Raw genomic sequence first — 23,953 nt, forward strand, 5'->3', positions numbered from 1 at the left:
TGGAAGGAGCTACAGAACCTCCTTTTGATCAGTTGTCCTAACAGAGTAAAGAATTAGTAACAAGGCTCCAAGTTCATGTCTTCTATAGGGTCAGCTAATTCTCCTCCCTATCCTGCTTTCGTGCTGGTATTAACAGTTTGATCTGCAAAAATCAGCAGGTGAAGCTTTTTGTGGCATTGAGATAAACATTTCCAAATTTATCCCCCAACCCCTCCCCTCAAATTACCAAAAAGTATATAAATACAGAAAACACAATATATAGGCTGAATGTAGAACATTTTATTTCTTTACTTATTTTAATTGTATCTCACCTTTCTATCAAGAAAAGTGGCATTCAAGGCAGCTAAGAATCATAAATAAAAATTCTATGAATGAGGCTGGGCAGTTGTGCAATGAAAGCTTTGTCTGGAAGCATTCTCTATGATACTGGAGAAATTGTGCATTTTTCTGTGTGTACATTCCACTGTGTCCCATCCATATCAATGCCATTAGTGCTACTTTCCTATCTTTTTTAAAGGGTTAGGGTTTCCTCGCTGGTAGTGAGTTTTAAATTTGCCTTTTAATAATGTGTTGCTTTTAATAATGTATTAGTTTTAAATGTTTTATTTAGTTATATGATGCTTGCATTTGTGTTGTACCCCGCCTCGATCCAGAGGGAGAGGCAGGTAACAAATAAAATTATTATTATTATTATTATTATTATTATTATTATTATTATTATTAATCAGGCAACTGAACCTATCACAGCTCACGTTCACTATACTCTTTGTCAGGGATGCCCTCTTTATCATCTATCTTTTAATCAATCTTTTAAGTAGCATTAGAACACTTTTCTGATTATTTATTTCAATAATAATAATGAAAATATTATAGCATACTCCTAAATGTTATAATGTACTGTATAGTTAAAAAAAGTTGCTTTTTTTTAAAAAAAACCAACTAACTTTCTGCTATTTTGGCAAGGTGGTTAATAGCAGTGACTAGAAAGTGTAACTTAATTATTTTTATAATTAGCATCATAGGGGTATAGCATTATACCTTATATTATCCTTTTTTTAAAAAAAATTAAAAATCAACCCCTGCTTTCTTGTCATTGCCATTCTGGTCGTTAACCACCTTGCTAAAGTGGTGGTGAGTGGAAATGTTTTTTTAAATACAAACCACCCCAACCCACATATATCTCTTCACATAATTATATCGTAATAAGGGGTTTAGAACTATAGCATTCGTTCACATATGCAGTATTTCACTATTATTTTAAAAATGCAGCTGGAAAAGCATTTTAGTGCTACTTAAAAGATCAGAGGAAGGAAATAATAACCAAGTGGTAGTACGACACCCACCACAGAGGTTGTACTGAGAGTCTGCTGAGCTGTTATAGGTTCACCTTCTCAATAGGTTGCTTCCCACATCAAAACTATGCCTCTTAAAAAGGGCAGAGGACATGGGCTGAGAGCATTAGGGGTGGAAACTGATGCAAAAGACACTGATCTGGATGGATCATAGCAGTATGTAACCACAGAGAAAATGTACAATATCCCCCAGTCCTGCGGAAAGTCAATTGCAATTCTACTTGTAGCTTACAACTTCTAGGTGCTGTTTCCCTGGAAGCCCCCAGTTTTTAAAAGGTGAAAGTGTTTTGAAGGAGGGTTCACTGCCCATGGGGTGCAAAACCGTGTTCTGCCAAGGGCTCTGTTCCTTTGAGGGCAATGTTTGGGGGCAGCATGCAGTGGTGGACAGGGACAGAGCTGGTGGGAGTGGGGCCACCCCACACACTCTCTCTCTCCCTCCTTTAGGATCATCAGTACCCCACATCTTAAGAAAGAGAGAGAGAGAAAGTTGTGTTTCTCTCTCTCTCTCTCTCTCTCTCTCTCTCTCTCTCACACACACACACACACACACACAGGTGGAGCCACTCTACATGCTTTCTCACCCACCCCTCGCCCCACCCACCCATTCACGCCCCACCCACGCATCCATTCAGACACAGACAACTTGTGTTGCAGTCCACCAAGCCCCTGCTGAACACAAGATGGCGGCAAGGACGTTGATGCCATTACCATGGCAATCTTTTTCACGCTGCCATGCTGGTGAGGAAAAGCACAGCTTGTGCTTCAGCAGTGTAGAAGCGGGCTGCTCAAGGAAGGAAGAAGAGAAGGAATCTCAGACTACTTCCTGTTGGGCCACCCACAGCTTGGTGTCCTTCCTGATGGAGATTCTCGCACCCTTTGCTCTTTCGCCAGGAAAGGTATGGGGAATCATTGAAATCAGGCAGGCAGGTCAGAGGGGCTACCGCAGAGGGATCTCAGGAAAAGGCAGCGGGGCAAGCAGGTGGAAAGAAACCCCGTGTGGACATGGCCCCCCACTTTCCTTTTTGAATCACCATTATTATAGTCAGGTCTGTGTGTATGCCTTTAATCCATGTAAACACAGAAAAAAGAATGGCATGTTGTGCTAAGTGAACTGTTCAGCTCTCAGAGAATCTCAACTGTTTCTCCTATTTTCCATAACGGTGAGATTTTTTTTACTATTGGTGAGATCACTGGGGGGGGGGGGGAAGAAGCCACCATGGTTTCTTTTCTCCACCCCATGTGTAATGCTCATGCAGTTACCTGCACCAAAGCGTGAGTTAGCATGTCATCTGAACTAGGTGAGGTGTGCAGCTGGGGGGGGGGGCTTCTAAACCACCCCATAACACATAGCTTATTGTAGGGGTTGTGGTATGGTTTAGAAGCCACCCCTGCCATGCACCTCACTGGGTTCTGATGACACGCTAACTCACGCTGCATTGTGGGTAACTAGGGAAATGACAGTCACGTGAGCAGCATGTGTGGGGTGGGGTGGGGAAATGCCACGGTAGTTTCTTTTCCCCCTAAGATCGTCCAAACCCGGCTGTTATATTTTTGGTACTTACAGGGATGGGCAAGCAGTTATGCAGGGCACTGGAACCATCTCATTCCCACAACCTCTGGAAATGATCGTCCGCGTTCCCTCTAGCTTCTGAGATGTCAGCAGTCCCTTATATTTTAAAATTAATGTCAAGATGTTCAGGAAACTGAATTCTGCACCTAGAACCATCTTTTGTGTGCCATCCAAAACCCTGAGTATGATCATGCTGCACCATGATGCCAAAGCCTTCTGTCAATTTAGTAGTTTGCAGAGGACAACACAAAGTCACAAGTTTTGCAGGATTTGGTGCAGGGCATTGAAATGCTCCCTCTTGTCATCCTGGAAACGTCCCCATTTTCACCCGCTAAGTGTCCCTTGATGGCTTCTGAATTCTCTACCATTTTCAAGTCTACTGAATTATAGCCTTGTATAAAGGGGGTGAAAATGCACGCCTTTCCCCTTGCTATTCTTTCTGCTGTGACATTATACTTTCATCCATGTTTGTTAGTTCGTTTGCTATTTATTTCAACCATTTGTGTCCAGTTTATATACATATTGGGCCCAGATCTGTTTCCTTTGGAACCAGTCAAACAAACTAATTGAAACTAACATAGATCTTGTGACTTTCATTTATTAAATTTATGCATTTATTTGATCAATTTCTATGACACCCTTCAATATAAATATTCTCAGGATGGCTTACAATGATAATATAATATAATAAACAACTGTTTCAATGAGACTTGGTCACAATTACCTTTAGTTGGACTGGAGCCACAATATTAAACTCCCCTCCCAAAAGTTCCAATTATCACAACCTCGAACCATAGGTGCTTCCAGCTGGGGTTTTTATGGTGCCATTGCCTCCTTCATGAATATTTATGGAAGGGGGTGAGGTCCAGACCACGTCGTCTTCTACTCGGGCCACGTTTTCTCACTTTATCATTTTCGTTAATGTAGAAAATCTGTGAAAGACAAAAAAAGATAGAATAGCTGCACAGTGCCTTTGCTAGGAAGCCCCCTATGTTGATTGAAGTGAGTCAATTAAAGGAAAGGAAAGACGGGGTTGGAGTAGAGAGAGAGGAATGTAGGAAGGAGACTTGGGGAAGGCAAAAGGAATACGGTATTTAGAGGGGCGCAATGGAGTCTGATCGTTATCCGCATAAGACAGGAATTGCTGCCCCTCCATCTTGCTCTGTTTTGTACCCATTTCTCTCCGTCTTTGCCTCCTCCATTTCCAGATCCTGCTCACTGTGGTAATTTCACCTGTAAAAGAATTCCTACACAAATATCACTTCCATATAGGAAAGTGATGTGTACTCAAGTAGTGAACGTGAACTGTCAACGATTAAGTACCAGCATGAGGTTCAGCAATGATACCAGCTGGGTATGAAGCTCAACCATAAGCATTAAAAAAAATTGTCTCTTTAATGGCACAATTTTGCTTGCAGTTTCGACTTAGAAATACAAGGCCATAATACAGATTCACTTTTTCAGTGAAATTGTCTGTTTCTTGAAAGATCAGGCTATTGCCAAACACAGTAAATGTTTAAAGGGGTGAAAACCAAAGCCAAAAATACCTGCAAGAGATTCCAACCACCCACCCACCACATACACCACTGTCAAATGTAATGAATGCCTATTTTGCTGTGCATACATGCCATGGAAACCCACCACCACTTGAGGCTCTTTGTGGCAAAATAGACGTGTGCGCATTTGTGCCAGGTGACAGTGTACATGCTATTTCTCCCATGGAAGTGGTATCTGTATAGAACCCTTGTCGTACATGCAAGGTCTCTGTATGTCTTTTCTCTTTCCTGCCCCTTGTGCACTGTATGATATATTTTTGTAGGATTCTCTTATCGTTGTGGTGAAATTCTTAAATTCTTGTGGGATGTTTAAGTTTCAACATTTTAAAAATAAAACTTTGCAAAAATACTGAAGGCAAAAGGCTGGTGTGCAGTGTTATGGGCTTGGCTGTCAGACTGATGTGGGTAGTCCTATCGCTATGGTTTTGCCTTAAATCAGAGCCTGAGAACTGACAATATAACATTCATGGTTTTAATGGCCCAGGATGGCCAGGGGATGCGTCTCTCCCTGGGAGCTAATTCTTAGAAAATGGATTCTTGATGTAGAGATTTCTATGGAATGTCTGGAACAGGAGAGCCACCATTTTGAGGGAGGTGATACAAAGAGCTTTATCACACCAGGGTTATACCGTGCAATTACTGCAAATTGCGTGCAAAGGACTCCAAAGTTTTCCATCTTATAATCTGCATTTATTTATTTATTAAATTTTTATACCACCCAATAGCCGAAGCTCTGCTTTAATTGTGCTTCAAAGGCAAAACCCTCGCCGTATTTTGCTACTAGTTTTCAAGTGTATCATTTGTTGTTTTCCTAGTGGCCACTGGGGCACATGAGCAGGATTTGAAGAAAAAATTAAATGCTTACATCTGCATAAGTTTTAAAGATAAAGACATCAAAATTGGCACAGTAATAGATATTAAGGAGAGCTTTAAGCATGCCAAATTGGAATCGGATTGGGTCATCAGTTGATTTTTTATGATTTTTTTACATTTCCCCCTTAAACCCATTTCCTGGTATGCAAAGGATCTAGCCGCCCAGTAGCAACAACAACGGTGACAGCTTAGCGCTGTAGGGGATAATTCGAAGTAAACAGGTACGTGGATGAAGCTCACTACCGAGGGGGAGGGGGAGGGGAGCAGTGTGTTAGGAACAAAAAGAAAAGAAAAAAAGAAAAAGAAAAAGCAGGAGAGACTAAGCAGAGGGTTAGCTGCAGGCTGGAAGCATTTTGGGGTGCCTCTCTCTGAAGGTCCGATGTAAGGTAGCGGATCTGCTGCCTGGTAGGTGTATGTATGCTGCTGGCCTCCACTTAAGGCTCTACCTGTATATCTATGAATAAATCAAACATTACAGCAGATCCGTAAGCCTCCCGTGCTCTCTCCTCCAAGGGAAGCCAAACCTGTGCAGGGCTGCTCCTGAACGTCTCACCACCTGGGGAAGTGGGGATTGTTAACAGCACGTTATTTCTTCTCTGAGGAATCTATCAAGAGAAAACGTTAAGACATCGCTTAGCATGAATTAGCATGTTTGCAAAAGGGCGATTTAAAAAATCTGAAATCCTAGATACACTTACCTGGAAGTAGATCTCACTGAATTCAGTTTGGCTTACTTCTGAGTAGGCGTGTATAGGATTGCACTGAAAATCCATCCTCATTGCCACTTTGTGCCTGGCCCTCTTTGCTTTCTCTTCCGGCATATACTGTTTGGACACCCAGAGAAGGAAGGAGAGCCTGTACTGTGCTCAGACTGCCAGACACATCCACAGGGCTGGCCCAAGACAATTGGGTACCTGAGGTGGGGAATCTACTTCTAAATCATCTTCCTTCCTGCCAATTAACAGAGGACTCAACCCATTGGGAAGTTCTCCTGCACAAGCTTCCTGGAACTTCTCCCTGGTGGGTTCGCATTTGACGGTCCCCTGCTCCGAAGCCCTTAGTAGCGTCCAGCCTCTGCCACCTGAAGGGGCTGCCTGCCTCATCTCCTTGTGCTAGGGCTGCCTCTGAATCTCCACGCTCGTTCCTATAATTGCAGCTTTGCCTGCAACATTCAATTTTCCACCCTGAAACCTTGGATTTTGTAACATTTTAATTCCAGGCTGCAGCAGGGAGGGAGGGAGGACAGAAATAACTGAACGAAAGGAAGAGCGAGGCAGGGAGCAGAAAGCTTGCTTGCTCCATTCCCCACGGCTGCCTCCACACTTTCTATTTAAGGCTCTTTCTTCTTCAGCCTCCTCTCCTGTCCATGCTGCTGTTGCTCCTGCTGCCGCCGCCAGAGCTCCTGGGTTCCTCTGCAATTGTGCACCCTCTCATCTTCTTAAAATAAAATCTGCTTAAACTTCGTCAAGCTTGGAAGCCAGTGATGCAGAAAGGAGGGAGATTTTGGAACCAGGGAAAAGAGTTACAGCGACATACTTTATGCCTTGGCTCTCCAGAGGATTAGATTGGGTAGAATGGGGTGGGAGAGTGGCAGGTTAATTAACCCATTTTGGTTGAAATGAAGAGCTCTGTCCAGACACATAGACAAAGAGTTTCAGAGTTCTTTCCGTACTCTGAACATGCGAATATGAAGGAAGGCACTACAATTTAAACTTATTTTCAAACACAACATGCTCAGGGCTGGGCAGAATACCAGCCAACAGCAGTGGAAGCTGATGTCAGTGATGCGGTGAAACCACTCCGGGTTTCAAGTCTGAACTGTGAAGGAGCGATCCAAGGGGCGGAGTTCTGGCTGAAATCCGGACTGGATTCACTGCCTCACAGGCATCGGAGCCACCAGCCTCCCCATGTCAGTGGGATAGTCTCGTTAAAAGTAGGGGTGTGGCAGAGCCCGGTAAGCAGAGCCCGGTAAGGGACCAAGGGGGAGGGGGGCCTTACCTGCGTCCGTCCGCGGTCCCTCGGCTTCTTCAATTGAGCCCGGAAGTCTGGGCCGTGCGGCCTAGACTTCCTGGTTGAGCCGCGGGCTCAATTGAAGAAGCCAAGGGACCATGGACGGACGCAGTAAGGGAGGGGGGGGTTACCGGGCCCTGCTGCTGTCGCCGCATGGGCGACAGCAACAGTGGCAGGGCCCGGTAAACCCCACTTACCTTTCTTGCGGAGCTCCGGATCGAGGCGAAGGATCCGCCTTCACCTCGATCCTCTTCGCAACGCTCCGCCGGCCCCCCAATCCTCTTTGCCTCCGCCTTATGGGTAGGCGAAGCCCCCCGCTCCGCTCCTGCTTCTCCGGTCCGAGGAGAAGCAGAGCACATCCCTAGTTAAAAGTGTGTCATTTTTCCCATGATATAGTTGGGGCATCTGTGTGTCACTCTACCCCTACCCCATTTATACAGTGAAAAAGTATAAATATTTCTGCAGCTCAGCCTAGGCAATTATGGGCAGACATTTGGATAAAAGCCACATAACCGCTTTAGTCTATACAGCGGAAACTGGAAATAGGTGTTTGCAAGGTGGCCTTTTCTGCTTTGGATTGAGCTATGATGAGCTTTAAAAAAAACAACCCCCCAAAAAACCAAACCCATGTCACCATTTTTTGACATATTGGTTTCTCCTCAAAATCCAACCTGGTGTCCACAAATCATATAACAGATGTAATAGCATAGCAGCCTAATGGTGCACCATACCAAAAATTGTGCCCCAAATGTTCAGGGACTTCTATTTCAGAAGAAGCTGGGCTTAAATGTGTCACCGTGGAATATGAAACAAGTTATTGGCTGCGTGATCAAAGAAACAATGAAAATATTTGAAATACTGAAAACATATGAACTGTAATATCGAAAAAGAAGAGAGACATGCATGAAAAATGTAGCACAAGATATTGATCCATGTTTATCAACATTTCTCTGGACTTCGTTGAAATAAATAATGAACTGATTAATCAATCTATTGATCTCTGTTGGCCTTTTGATCTCTGTAGGCCTAAATGCTGGTCCGTTCCTGCACTCAAAAGCTGAACATCCAAGCGGAATAGTACATGATGCCATAGTATGTTGCAACCAACTGTGGGTCATAGTTTTGCAACCTTTCTTAATGTTAGGATTGCTTCTGGTTCAGAAGTGTTGACGCACATTACCAGGACAAGCATACCATTAGATTCAGCAGACTAACTACCATGTTGAGCAGACAAAGGAAGTTGTGGGAGGCTCACAATAGACTGAATTAACAGTCTTGCACTGTGCTCTTTGAATCCTGAGTAGTAACAAAGCAACGTAGCAGTTAAGTTGCTCAGCTTGTGCTTGCAGATTATCATACAGGAACCAGCACAGCTGCTGTACATGTAAGTGGATTTTCTTTCCAGTTCTGCAATCGTTGCATCAAATGGGTGCTCAGTACTTTTTCTCGAACTTGCAAACCATCCACAATTTTTGTCATTGTGCGATAGGACTACACTGAAGCACGGTTCTGTCATCTACCCTTCAAACCTTCCGAAAACAATTCATTCAGTGAATGCATGACTAGCAAGTTTTGCCGCCACTCATTTTTGCCCCACGTACTAAGGCCATTGGCTACTTTTCTATTCCTTCTGTTAACAGTGAAAGTTTTGATGGGATGCTTTGGATGTAGTTGGGCTCATCAGAAATATAACCTCGGCATCTGGGGATTGAATGACCACCTCAGCATTCATACCAATTTGTGTTTGCATGAAGTAACATACTGGTGTCGGCGTCTTCATGATTGTGATGGAACATTATCCTCCCCAGGTGACCAGGCTCCCTTTCCTGGCCACAATGCCTTTCCCCGGACTGCCACACATTTGGTGGCTTTCCACCTTTTGGAAGGTCCTTCGGTTAAGGACCTTTCTAAAAGGTTGAAATACCTTCTCCTACAATATTTATTTATTTTATTTTTATTTTTATTTATTTCATTTCTATACCGCCCAATAGCCAAAGCTCTCTGGGCGGTTCACAAAAATTAAAACCATGAAGAGCGTAATAAAACAACCAACAATTTAAAAACACAACATACAAAATACAATATTAAAAAGCACGACCAGGATAAAACCACACAGCAAAAATTGATATAGGTTAAAATATGAGATCAAAACAGCAGAGTTTAAATTTAAATTAAATTAGGTGTTAAAATACTGAGAGAATAAAAAGGTCTTCAGCTGGCGACGAAAGGAAAACAATGTAGGTGCCAAGCGAACCTCTCTGGGGAGCTCGTTCCACAGCCGGGGTGCCACAGCAAAGAAGGCCCTCCTCCTAGTACAGTATGCTGGGTAGTTGGTTTTTGTTTTTGGTATTTTGGCTCCACCCCTTTTACCTTTGGCACCACCCACCACTAGAACGTACACCTCCCCCCTCCCTGCAAGAGCTTCTCCAACACTGAATTCGTCCCTTGGGCTGAAAGAGGTGCCCCACCCTTGCTTCTCATAGTTTCGCCTGCCATTGACTTGACCTTCGGGTGGTTATCGGACTGACCTTATAATGCCTTGCCAGTTGGATATTCAGTCAATTCTGTTTTGCTGTTTGTAGGAGCAAGCAATTATTTCAAGGACATGTGATGTGTTCGCCTTTTCTCTGAAATGCTGTAGTGAGTTCCTTTCCTGCCAGTTCATTTCAGCTGCAACTTTTCCTTTATGGAATTTTCTGCCTGCCAATCAAGTGCCAGCCTAATTTCATCATAAAGTTATGCCTTTGACGGAGTTTTTGACAAATGCAAACTTATTGCAAGTTAACATGTGGGATGTTTTTGCTACGCTCTGCCTTGACATCAGTGATTACCATGTTCCATGTTGGGTTATTGCTGTTGGCTTACATTTCAAAGCACACGTCCATGTCAGTGGGCCTGTTTGCATGCAACAGCAGCAAATTGTGGGTTAAATAACCCAAATTTTGCCAGGTTGCATGCTGCATGTGAGCTGCTTCCAATTTGAATATGCAACCTCTGATTGGCCCAATCATAGGTTGTTTTGTGACATGTCATCTCAGGCACTATGGGTTATTAATGAGTTATACAATCCAAAGTTAACCTAAGTACTAATCGTAGATTAACTTTGGGTTATTTAACCCATGAACAACCCAAAGTGTCTGGGTTCATATCCCATGAAGCAACCTACAATTGGGCCAATGGGAGGTTACATATTCAAATTGGAAATGGCTTGCATGCAGCACGATTTACTGTTAGGTATGAACCAAGCCTTTATCTATAGTCTTTTGCTGCCTTCCAGTCTGTAATTTTTATGAAGTATGTTGACTTAATTGTATTTGTATTTTGTTTGAATAATTTTATGTGAATTGTACACTGCTCTGGTATCCATTGGATGAAGGGCAGTTTAGAAATATTTTAAATAAATTAATAAATACCATTTGTGACATGTTTTCTCGTGGCTCCTAATATGTGAAGCCCTGTAGCTTTGGCACATGTTAGCAAGAATGTTCCATGTGATACAAATAAGGATGGATGTTAAATTTATACTTCCCAATGCATTCTTTCAGGTGTTTAGGATGGGTTCTTCCTGCAAGAATTTAGAATGTAATTTGTTCCTTTTTTCAAGCATTACTTATTTGGTCAGCACATTGTATAAGTTTGCCTTAGTGTCAATGTGCCATGTACAACAATTACATCTTTAGGTTTTGCAACATTGCACATGGTTCTTTCTAAGTGTTCTCTTGAGATTCCATAATATTTTATTCTTACAGGTTTTTCCATTCATGGGACTAAGCAGGACAATTCTGGTGCAATCAAAAAAGACAAGTGCTTTGCCATTCTGTCAACTCCACAACCTCTCCAGTTTCTGATTTACATGCTCACTGGAAAGATCATTTGTGAAAGATATTGTTTCACTAGTGATAACATTTCTGTCCAGAAATTCTTGCCACATTCTAGGATTTTTTTTCTCCCCAGGTGCTGCTTGGAAACCAAGTACAATGAGAGCAAATGGGCATAATTTCAAAGACTGTGTGCCAATAAATACTTCATGGCAGTATCTGCGCTTGCCAGCTGTAGACATCAAATTATTTTGTCTTTTTGCTCTGATTAACAAAAAGGGTATGAAATTATTTGACGGAATTCTTTATGAACATTCCACATCTTATTGTCATTGCCTTTTATATTGCAACAACTTCTCTGATGTGTTAATCCTGACATCTTATAATGGGTTTTTGGAATGGTTTGGTTGCTATTTTGTCTTATTGTGGAAAAGCTACAGAAACATTTGGGTGATCTGTACTGAAGCGGTCAACATACATGCTGTCATGCAGCTTTCCCAAGCCTTGTACTCTCCAGATGTGTTCAACTACAACTCATCTGTCTAGAGATGATGGTAGTTATGGTCCAACACATCTGGAGGGCACCTGGTTGGAGATGGATGCCATAGTGTGTTAGTATTACTATGTGCACCGTGTGTGTTATTTCTAGCAAGTAGCATTGAAGACAATGGATGGAGAATATAGTCCCGCTTTGATCCAGGCTAGGTTAATGCCACTTCCCTCAATGTCTTTGCCAAGAACAGTGAATGTTCAGAACACTGTGGAAGAGACACCAAGCCAAAATATGAACTGTGTCTTGATAACTTCTCTTAAGACTCACATCTTTGTTACCATAACTTATAGGTGGCTTAGAGTGTTGTCTGAACAGGGTCTGTGACTTATTTGTTTACAATATTTATATACTGCTTCCCATTGAAAATTTTGGAGTGGTGTACAAGATAAAATGAAAATAAAAACAGAATAAAACACTTAAAACAGATTTTGAAAGAAGCAAATACAGTGACTCCTGGCTGGACATTAAGGAAAGGCTTCCTGGAATAAAGATGTTTTCAGGAGGCACCGAAAGGAGTACAAAGTTGGTGCCTGCCTGACCTCCAGAGGCAGGGAATTCCACAGGAGGGGAGCCACCACGCTGAAGGCTCTTCCCCTGGTGGACTCCAATCGGAGGATGGATCTATGTGGAAGCACCAGAAGCAGACCCTCGGATGACCTCAGTGACCAGGCAGGTTGGTAGGGGAGAAGGCGCTCTCTCAGGTATCCTGGTCCCAAGTTGTTTAGGGCTTCTATTTCTCTCTAAAGTGTCATGTATCCCGCAAAAAATAATAAATTTTTAATATTCAACCAGAGTGGAACGCCTAACATTTAACTATTCAGCCTACACTATTTCCTGGGTGTTACTATGTCCTGGTTTGAGTTCCTTTACCATCCGAGGCAAGCAGTGTGGCAAAAAGAAGCAGTTGTGGCTGAGGCACCCAAACCTTGAAGAAGCCCTGGCCTCTTCAGGGCTGTCTTTCTTAGCACTTGCTTTGGAGCCCTTTAGGCAACTGGCAAAACAATTATTTTTAGAAGAGCTTTTATATCCTCTGGGGGCCGACAGTGGCAATTCTGAGGGGAGGGGCAGAGATATTTCTGTAGCAGGGGAAAGAGTCATGCAGCAAGGTTCAAATGCCTCCTCCTCCTCCTCCTCCTCACTATATTCAGGACTAAATTGTAAAAAAAAAAAAGTGGGGAGGAAAGCCACATGAGGTGTGATGAGAGCTTTTGATGAAGTTACTTACTTTTTGATACCTCCTCATAGCCAGTACTAAGGGTGTTCTTGAAGAATATTCACATGAAGTCTGAAACATCAGGTCTGCTCAACTGCTTTGGGATGAATACCAGAAGAATGCAGATAGGTCTAGTGTTAAGGGACTGTAGGGGAAAACTCTGCTGAAGCAACAGGAGCAGCGTGGACATATATCGGAAGAAGAAGAGGAGGAGGAGGAAGAGGAGGAGGAGGTTAGCTGGCATTGGTCAGCTGTTGGGGCCGAATTGCTTACACACTAAAAACTAATGGAAGGTACTCCACATTAAACATTAATGGCAGTATGATACAAACACAATTTAACTCCAGCATCAAGAGTGCAAATACCACTTTGAGCATTGACACTATTAGCAATGTCAATGTGCTAGTAAACATCCTTTGAAGGGGCTGATCAGGGCCTTGAACTTGCAACTTCCAGTGATAAGGAACTGCCCAGTCTTCATAAAACTCCCGCATGCATACAGTATTAAAGATGCTAAGCACAGCTGCATAGAAATGAAATACAATAAACAAAACAAAACATAGCTAATGTGGACACACTGAATCATTTGGACAACAAGCTAGCTATGGAAATCAATTTCATTATAAATTGCATTTAGGGAGAACTAAAGAGACCATCATGCTTAGTTAAAAGAATATGAGGGCTGTAAAGTCAAACACGCGCGAGTTAGGAATTGCAACAACTGAAGCTGTTCGCCCTTACTTCTGCCCCATTTGGCACTAGGTAGGCTCTTTAATTATAATACCACATTCCATTTCTCCAAAGAACCTAACCTCATTTAGAGCTTGAGATGGAGGGAGCTGAATGAATGGTGAGCTCTTCAATTTCCTTTCTCACTCTCATCACTGCATACCTGGCCCCAGGCCTTATTTGTCACACATCATGCAATGAGTGCGCCCTGAATACAAAACAATTCATGGCCTTGTATTCCTTTTATTTCCATGTACAAACCGCTTTCCGTGCCCATGCATTTTCACAGAGGTCCCTTGGATCATAACAATATTTTGGAGAAACAGCATGCTCGGGGACCCTAACTTTACCAGAATGCTTTTGCTTTCAGCTAGGCTCCCACCAGAAGTCATTGCAGGAAGAGTTCGTGCACAAAGTGTCTCTGTCTGAGATTTTGAAGGGCCAAGTGTCTTCAATATATTTTTCAGTCTGTTCTTGTATGTTCGGGTCCCTCAGGGAGAAGCCAGTGAGCCTATATTAGCCGGTTGCTAGTATTTCATTCATTTATTTATTTAGCTGAACTTAGCATACCTAACATTAGACCAGTGGTTCCCAAACTTTTTCAGGTCACCGCCCCCTTGGTTCCACAAACTCATGCCCAGTGCCCCCTACCCTATAAAAATTATTCAGAATAGTGGTTTTCAACGACCCACTAAGGAAGATAATAACAATAAAATTCAAAACAGTAACAATTAATTGAATATTTATTCAAAATCCAATTACATTTTTTAGTTTATTTAATTAAACATAATTGAACTTGATCCAGTGATATCATCTTTTCAAAGTTTGATAGTCATTTAGCAAGAATATCAGACATCTCATTTAGTAACTAGGGTAGATAGGTACCTCACTATTCTGTAAATTCTTAATGTGATGGATGGGCTTTATGAAATGATACCAGTTTCCCAATGTCTGGTTTAAAGTCACTTAACATGAGTCTTAAATCACCACGTTTAGTAATCTGGAGTCGATTTCTTTGCTTGGAGAGAAGTAGGCAGACCTCACTAAAACCACATTCCACCAAATATGATGTTGGAAATGCAAGCAGGAGCTTCTGAACCACTCTCCATAGTGCAGGATAGCGGGGTACACCAAGCAGGGTATGTCTCTTCATTAGCGTTTCGGTGCTTTTGAAACATTTCAATTCACCGTTAAAAGGACTCTTCTTAAACAGTATTATTACATGTGTGGATTCTTCCCCTATATGGCTTGGGACCAAACTAACTTCTCCCATAAAAATGTCCCTGGGTTTTAAGACCTTCTGGAGAGGCGCTTCTTGGAAAAGACCACCTCGAGCGCCCCCCTTGCCTCTTAACGCCCCCCTGTGCAATCCCACCGCCTCCAAGGGGGCAGTACCGCCCACTTTGGGAACCACTGCATTAGACACTAGACAGGCCAGAATCTCAACTCTTTCTTTCCCAATAGGTACTGGGCCTTCCAAGAGGAATTGGCTGCAAGCAACACCCTAAATAACAACATGATTTAACCTGTTGAATGAGTTATTTAAATGATAGTAATATTTTTTAAAAATAAATTGTGTCCAAACATATCAGCATATGCAAATTTCATGCAAATGAAAAGAGAGATCGTATTTTTAGCGCAGTAGAGCCACTCTGCACGTGTCTTTCCTCCGATCAGTCCAAAAGTACCTCTTCGTTTCCACGGTCAAGTTTGGGGCCAGGCGCAGGAGGGATGTGTTATTTCTTGTATAGTTGAAATGTTTGCAACCAGGGGGTCAGCGTAGATGTGGAATGATTTTAGACAGTCTTGCATTGTAAAACAAGTTTGGGGTGGGGGGGCTGTAATTCAACTGAGGCAGAAGTTCCATGGCGGCAGGACAAGGATTTGCTTATAAACCACAAGCGGCGTTAAGGAAAAGCTTAACGGCTCTTTAGTTTGCTTTCCTGAACACACAAACACCCTGCTCCGTGCTCTCACAAAACAGTTTTGGAATAGCTTTGATCGTTAGTGCTGGGCCCTAAATACACCAGAGCGGTTCTGTGAGTTCCAGCAGGATGGGGACCAGCGCTGGATTTTGGGGCAGATGCTGAAGCAGAACCAGTTGCAAGCCAAGGTCAGCAAGCTGACTGACAAGCCATCAAGGAGACAGTCCAAACACAGCAACCGCTGTCAGGAAGAGCCAGAGTGAGGAGAGCCAAGGTGAGGAGGCAGATAAGACTGTCAAAGGAGTGGGCAGGACAGGACACAGGCTGGCAAATAGAAAACCGTGTCAGACCCGGCACACGTACAGTCAAGTAAAGAGGGTAGAGAAAAGGAGGCAAAGGGGAAGGCAAGCCTGCAGACAGCAGGTATTTTTGTTGCTCAGACTAGCAAGGAAATTGCAGTTCCTCAGACAAAGGCCTAACCTTGAATTCTGTAAAAGTAGGTCGGATCAGATGGAACCAAGGGGCTACCAGAATGGTGGGGATGGAGACACGCTGGAGACTGGAAGAACAATATTCTTCTTCAAGCAACTCACCATCGGGGGCACCAATACCCAGATCACAAGGCGACCAATGTGTGTGTTTGTCAATTCTGCCACTGATCAGGCCCTGAGGGCCTGTTCTTGATTTCTTTCAGTTGCATTCCTTTCTTTGGCATGATGTGTCCAAAAGAGCTGCAGGGAGAGATCAGGTCAGAACTCCAGCACTGGAAGAAACCAGAGCATCCTGAATCATCCTCCCTGGAGCAGTGAAGATTTGCATCTTGGGTGGGTTCTGCTTGCTCTTCTGCGGAGTCCTGTTGCTTTAAAAGGAATGTCACCTCCAAGGTTGATCTATCAAGCACAGGAATAAATTACATTAGATGAAGAGTGGGAAAGTGATGAGTTATCATGAATATTCAGGAGGTAATTCAACCAACTCCAATTAACAAGGACATTAATTACCAGAATGATTGGGGATGCCAGTTCCTTTTATTTTAAATACACCAACTTGTCTTCACAGGATCCATCTCACTGGGGAATAAAATACAAAATATGGAAGCTTAAAACCATGATATAAAAAGTACAACCAGAATAAAACCTAGTAGTAATTCAGAGATTTAAAATACAGATTTAAAACAGCAGAGCTAAAAGACTAGTATGATTAAAAAAAAAACACTGGGAAAATAAAAAGGTCTTTACCTGGTGCCAAAAGTTCAGTGTAGGCACCAGGTGAACTTAAGGAACTCATTCCACAACTGGGGTGCAATAACAAAAAAGGCCTTTTTCCTGGCAGCCACTGCCTCATGGAAAAGGACCCCTGAAGATGATCTTATGGGCAGGTATATATGGAAGGAGGCGATCCTTCAGATAACCTGGCCCCAAGCCTTTTAGGGCTTTGAATGTTAATACAAATCTTTGAATCAGGCCTGGATATGGACTGGCAGCCAGTGCAGCTGGAAAAGTACTGGCAAAATGTGGATTTGTTGGCCAGTCCTTAAGACAAAGTTCTCAGCATTTGGGCCTGTTTAGTTTAGAAATAAACATGATTTTGATTGGTTATATTCATGAAATATACATTGTGTGGAGACAGAGTCATTTTTTTCTACCTCATAATATTACAACACTAGCTTATGAGCGATATGGCACCCCCATAGTGAACATTCACGAGGCGAAATTGCTTATTGCACTAATGTGGAGAGAAAATCCTCCCCACTTGGAGGCATCTGAACAAAACCTGGGAATTTTGAGGCTTTGAGACAAAGATTACAAACGGATAATCTGCAGGTAACACTGCTTGTAAACCCTGATCGAAGGGCAAACCTACATCCCACAGATAGATTTATTACTCCTTCTCTCTCACCTGGGCACTGTAGTATTAGAGGAAGAGGGCTAAGAACTGGGATTTCTAACAGATAATTCTCAACACCTCATGAAACTTAAATTCCTAGGTTTCTTTCAGATGGAGCCACAATATCAATTTATAGTGTAGATATGCCCTCAAGTGGATTTTTTCAGAAAAGATATGAAGTGTCATCACCTTTGGCTTCCGCAGAACTTCCCTCAAAGAAAGTCACACAGATGAGGAATGTGACCTAAGTTTTTTCTAAATGCATTTCCCCATGAGAATAATTCCAAACACCTGGATTAAAATTTTATTGATTAGGTTGTCTCAGGAACTGGGGTGGTTGTTCCTGAGACAACCACCCCAGTTCAGGAACTCAGCAACACCGTAACATGTTTCCATAATCCCTACACTGTACTCTTTTCGTCACCAGCTGAAGCCCTTTTTATTCTCTCAGTATTTTAACACTTAATTTTAACTTAAATTTAAATTTTACTGTTCTAACTCTGTATTTTAATCTTATATCAATTTTGCTGCGTGGTTTTATCCTGGTTGTGCTTTTTATACTGTATTTTTGTATTTGTGCTTTTAACCTGTTGGTTGTTTTATTATGGTTTTAATTTTTGCGAACTGCCCAGAGAGCTTCAGCTATTGGGCAGTATAATTCTCTTCCCCTCCTTATTGTTTTATTATGATTTTATTAGAATGTAAGCCTATGCGGCAGGGTCTTGCTATTTTGTTTTACTCTGTACAGCACCATGTACATTGATGGCGCTATATAAATAATAATAATAATAATAATAATAATATAAAAAGGTAATAAATAAATAAATAATAAATAAAATAAAATAAATAACCCCACCCACAAATGGCTGAGGATACAGAGGGCTGCCTCAACTTGTCGGCTTTATTGCAGTAGCTCACAGTATAAGATAAGGTAGTTGTTCCATGGTCCACCCCATTATCTCTTTAGTTTCCATTAGCCAGGTCAAGTTGACACACAGTGCCCCCACATTGTGTGTGTGGAGACAGCATAAATGGAACCAAGAAAATGTTTTCTTATTAATGATTTTGGTTGCCTAGTTTTAGGATTTTCCTTTTATTCCTCCTTTTTGTGAGCTTTTCTCTATTTGGCCTGCTATTCCTCCCACCTCCACCCCACCCGTTCTATCAATAAAGCTTACTTTCTTCATTATGGCCTTCTAAGGAAATCCTCTACCCACGCTTCTTCCTTGATATAGACATTTCCCTAAATAAATCCTTTGCTTGCTTTACAAACTGGCTGTTTCCTGACTCCTCCTCATAAGATCCAAGCCAACTGGGTTGCTCAGGGGTTATTTAAATCCCTTTTTCACAAAGTCTTTTACACTTTGGAATTCCTCCACCTACGTTGTCTCTGGGCCACTTTCTGCCTTAATTCTCCCTGCTGAAGGGCCTCCTTTCAGTCACTCCTGGCCTGGAAACAAAGCGTTCTGTTGAACCTCTCTCCACCTCTGGCTGCTGGTGGAAGCCTAGCTAGTTTCTGCCACTGTGCTCAGTCCAAATAGATTGTGCTCCATGTGAAACAGTGGAAGAAGGGATACTATTTCAATTCTCTGTTAAGGCACCAAAATGAATTGGAATTGTGAATCACTTTGCTTCATTTTAGTGATAATTTGGCTTCCCAAGAGCCTTCTAGATTGTACAATTCAATTCCTTGCACACAACATTTTAACTTTATTATTATTATTATTATTATTATATTTATTTATTTATATAGCACCAACAATGTACTTGGCGCTGTACAAAATATACAACTAAAACAGCGATACCCTGCCTAGAGGCTTACAATCTAAAATCACATTAAAACATACGAAGGGGGGGAAGGGGTTCACAAAGCAGAAATAAGAGAATAATCATAGTAATAAGAACAGTAAATCAAGCTAAAATACCAAAAGATATTGAAAACAAGTGAGTTTTCAAATGCGTTTTAAAATCTACAATGGAACTCATGGTACGTAGTTGCTCAGGAAGAGCATTCCAAGAAAATGGGGCAGCCAGAGAGAACGGGCAAAGCCGGGCAAGAGAGACAGAGACTCTTGTGCAGGAGAGCAACATAACATTTGAAGAAAGGAGGGTACAAGGGGGGTGGCAGAGTGAAATGAGAGAGGAAAGATAAGAAGGTGCAAGACCATGACACGCTTTGAATGTCAGCAAAAGAAGCTTATACTGAATTCTATATGGGATCAGAAGCCAATGAAGAGATTTCAACAAAGGAGAAACATGGTCAAAACGACGAGCCAAGAAAATAATCTTGGCTGCAGAATGGTGAAGAGAGACCAAAGAGGAGAGATGAGCATAAGGAAGACCAGTCAAAAGAAGATTACAGAAGCCCAAACGGGAGATAACCAAAACATGGACAAGGGTCTTAGCAGAAGATTCAGATAAGAACAGACGGATCCTAGCAATGTTTTATAGGAACAGCGTATACATTAAAATGTCTACACTGCTTTTTCGCCTAACCTGAACTCTAATTTTAAAGACAGCACAAGCAATAACCAGTTCAGTAGCGCGCGTGCAGACACACACACACAGGAGAGTACAATCAGCCAGCAGAGCCAAACAGCAAGACTGATCAGGTCACCCAACATTGAAGGCCCATTGAAACAGGACTGTCTTCACCATCTTTCTGAAGGTTACCAGGAAAAAGTATTCAGGTCTGTTTCCAGGCAGAATTCAAAGTGCTGATTTATTAATTTATGTTTATTACATGGCTCTACCGCCCAATAGCCAAAGCCCTCTGGGCGGTTCACAGCCTATAAAGCCCTATACCAGTGACCTTTACTATTTTTCAAGCAGCAGTCACTTTAGCTCTCAGCACCATCACCAGGACCACTTGGAATCCTCTCTTCTTTTTCCTGGTCAAGCAGTGACACTGTGCCCCAGACTTGGCTGAAGGCCTTTTCTGGCTTCTCATCTGCAGCCGCCTCCATGTTGTTCAAGCAAGGTGTCATCAGGCAAATTCCGACAGGCTCACTTGGTCCTTAGATTGGGATGAGTCTTTTCCTTGTCCCCGAGACAGTGCTCTGTTCTATTCAGCGCTGCAAGAACTCCCAGCACAGATCTACATCCCTCTTTCTCTGCACATTCCATTCCTCCTCTAGCACCTGCTCAGTATACTATGGCAGCTAACCAATAACATTTCTCTTTGCCTCTTCGGCTCCTCCAACTCACCTTGCAGCTAATTAGTTAATTCCCCCTTCATTCTCCTCTTCCCCACCCACCACCTTACAGCTGATGAGCAGCTGGTCTTCTGAGTCCCCACCCAGAAGCTCTAGCAGCCTAGATCAGAGCTTTCCAAACTTTTCATGTTGGTGACACACTTTTTAGACATGCATCATTTCGCGACACAGTAATTCAGTTTTACTAGCAAACCGGAGGTTAAGCTAACCCCTTATAAGAGATACGGACACATACATAAATTGTAATAACGAAATGTATGGGGACACAACATATCTCATGAAAACCTTTCATTTATATTTTAAAAAATATATGATTTGCAAGATAATAACATACATTTCCAAGACTTTTCACATTGAACCAATTTTGTCGAGCTGCGATCGAGCGGCGTTTGAGACGGTGTTCTATCAAAAAACTGGACCCACGGAATTTCTCAAATGCGTCACTTCAGGTGCAGCCGCGTCACCGGGAGTGACGCGGAATCAGCTGTTTCGACCCAATTATGCATACTGCACATGCGCAGTACCTGTATGATCCCTCGACCATGGTGTGCATACACGGATACGACGGAAAGGGAATATATTACCGTATTTCTTCGATTGTAAGACGCCATCGATTGTAAGACGCACACTAATTTCAGTACCACCAACAGAAAAAAAACACCCCTAAGACACACCCCCTCCAGCAAAGGAGATCGTTACCTTGTCGTGGTGCTGGAGCTTGAGCACCTCAAGGATGCCATGAGCTAAACTGTGAAGGGACACCCAAGACGAGAAGGTCATGGCAGAGAGGTCAGACTAAATACGATCCCTGGGGAAGGTAATGGCAACCCACCCCAGTACTCTTGCCATGAAAACTAAATGGATCAGTACAAGCAGAGATATGTCGGTATACCATCGGAAGATGGGACCCCTGGTCGGAAGATGGTCAAAATGCTACTGGGGAGGAACAAAGGATAAGTTCAACTAGCCGCAGATGTGATGACGCAGCTAGCTCAAAGCCAAAAGGGCCGATGGTGCTGGTGGTAAATGACGAATCTGATGTTCTAAAGATCAACACACTATAGGAACCTGGAATGTAAGATCTATGAGCCAGGGCAAATTGGATGTGGTTATTGGAGAGATGTCAAGATTAAATATAGATATATTGGGTGTCAGTGAACTGAAATGGACTGGAATGGGCCACTTCACATCAGATCACCACCAGATCTACTACTGTGGACAAGAGGATCACAGAAGAAACGGAGTAGCCTTCATAATTAATAATAAAGTGGCTAAAGCAGTACTTGGATACAATCCAAAAAACGATAGAATGATCTCAATTCGAATTCAGGGTAAGCCATTTAACATCACAGTGATCCAAATATATGCCCCAACCACAGATGCTGAAGAAGCAGAAGTAGATCAGTTCTATGAGGATCTGCAGCACCTACTGGATAATACACCAAAAAGAGATGTTATTTTCGTTACAGGAGACTGGAACGCTAAGGTGGGCAGTCAAATGACATCTGGAATTACAGGTAAGCATGGTCTAGGAGAACAAAATGAAGCGGGACATAGGCTGATAGAATTTTGCCAGGACAACTCACTGTGCATAACAAACACTCTCTTCCAACAACCTAAAAGACGGCTTTATACATGGACTTCACCAGATGGCCGACACCGAAATCAGATTGACTACATCCTTTGCAGCCAAAGGTGGCGGACATCTATACAGACAGTAAAAACAAGACCTGGAGCTGACTGTAGTTCAGATCACGAACTTCTTATTGCACAATTTAGAATCAAACTAAAGAGAATAGGGAAGACCCACAGATCAGTTAGATATGAGCTCACTAATATTCCTAATGAATATGCAGTGGAAGTGAAGAATAGATTTAAGGGACTAGATTTAGTAGATAGGGTCCCGGAAGAACTATGGACAGAAGTTCGCAACATTGTCCAAGAGGTGGCAACAAAAAACGTCCCAAAGAAAAAGAAAACCAAGAAGGCAAGATGGCTGTCTGCTGAGACGCTGGCAGTAGCCCAAGAAAGAAGGAAAGCAAAAGGCAACAGTGATAGGGGGAGATATGCCCGATTAAATGCAAAATTCCAGAGGTTAGCCAGAAGAGATAAGGAATTATTTTTAAACAAGCAATGTGCGGAAGTGGAAGAAGACAATAGAATAGGAAGGACAAGAGACCTCTTCCAGAAAATTAGAAACATCGGAGGTAAATTCCAGGCAAAAATGGGTATGATCAAAAACAAAGATGGCAAGGACCTAACAGAAACAGAAGAGATGAAGAAAAAGGTGGCAAGAATATACGGAAGATCTGTATAGGAAGGATAATAATTTCGGGGATAGCTCAGACGGTGTGGTCAGTGAGTTAGAGCCAGACATCCTGAAGAGTGAGGTTGAATGGGCCTTAAGAAGCATTGCTAATAACAAGGCAGCAGAAGACGACAGTATCCCAGCTGAACTGTTTAAAATCTTGCAAGATGATGCTGTCAAGGTGATGCATGCCATATGCCAGCAAATTTGGAAAACACAAGAATGGCCATCAGACTGGAAAAAATCAACTTATATCCCCATACCAAAAAAGGGAAACACTAAAGAATGTTCAAACTATCAGACAGTGGCACTTATTTCACATGCCAGCAAGGTAATGCTCAAGATCCTGCAAGGTAGACTCCAGCAATTCATGGAGCGAGAATTGCCAGATGTACAAACTGGGTTTAGAAAAGGCAGAGGAACTAGAGACCAAATTGCCAATAGCCGCTGGATAATGGAGAAAGCCAGGGAGTTCCAGAAAAACATCTATTTCTGTTTTATTGACTATTCTAAAGCCTTTGACTGTGTGGATCATAACAAACTGTGGCAAGTTCTTGGTGGTATGGGGATACGAAGTCATCTTGTCTGCCTCCTGAGGAATCTGTATAGCGACCAAGTAGCAACGGTAAGAACAGACCATGGAACAACGGACTGGTTTAAGATTGGGAAAGGAGTATGGCAGGGTTGTATACTCTCACCTTACCTATTCAACTTGTATGCAGAACACATCATGCGACGTGCTGGGCTTGATGAATCCAAGGCTGGAGTTAAAATCGCAGGAAGAAATATTAACAATCTCAGATATGCAGATGACACCACTTTGATGGCTGAAAGCGAGGAGGAGCTGAGGAGCCTTATGACAAAGGTGAAAGAAGAAAGTACAAAAGCTGGGTTGCAGTTAAACCTCAAAAAAACCAAGATTATGGCAATCAGCTTGATTGATA

At 42.5% G+C, this 23,953-nt stretch overlaps 1 long non-coding RNA gene across 1 annotated transcript; it reads right to left on the reverse strand.

Moving 5' to 3' along the window:
- Positions 1-14,399: 14,399 nt before the first annotated feature.
- LOC134400577 (uncharacterized) lies at positions 14,400-16,714 on the reverse strand. The gene is made up of 2 exons (XR_010025582.1): positions 16,601-16,714; positions 14,400-16,489 (listed from the first exon to the last, which is right to left on the reverse strand). It is a non-coding gene; the product is annotated as an uncharacterized LOC134400577 (long non-coding RNA).
- Positions 16,715-23,953: the final 7,239 nt, after the last annotated feature.

This window comes from Elgaria multicarinata, chromosome 6, assembly GCF_023053635.1.
Source record: "Elgaria multicarinata webbii isolate HBS135686 ecotype San Diego chromosome 6, rElgMul1.1.pri, whole genome shotgun sequence".
Classification (NCBI taxonomy): Eukaryota; Metazoa; Chordata; class Lepidosauria; order Squamata; family Anguidae; genus Elgaria; species Elgaria multicarinata.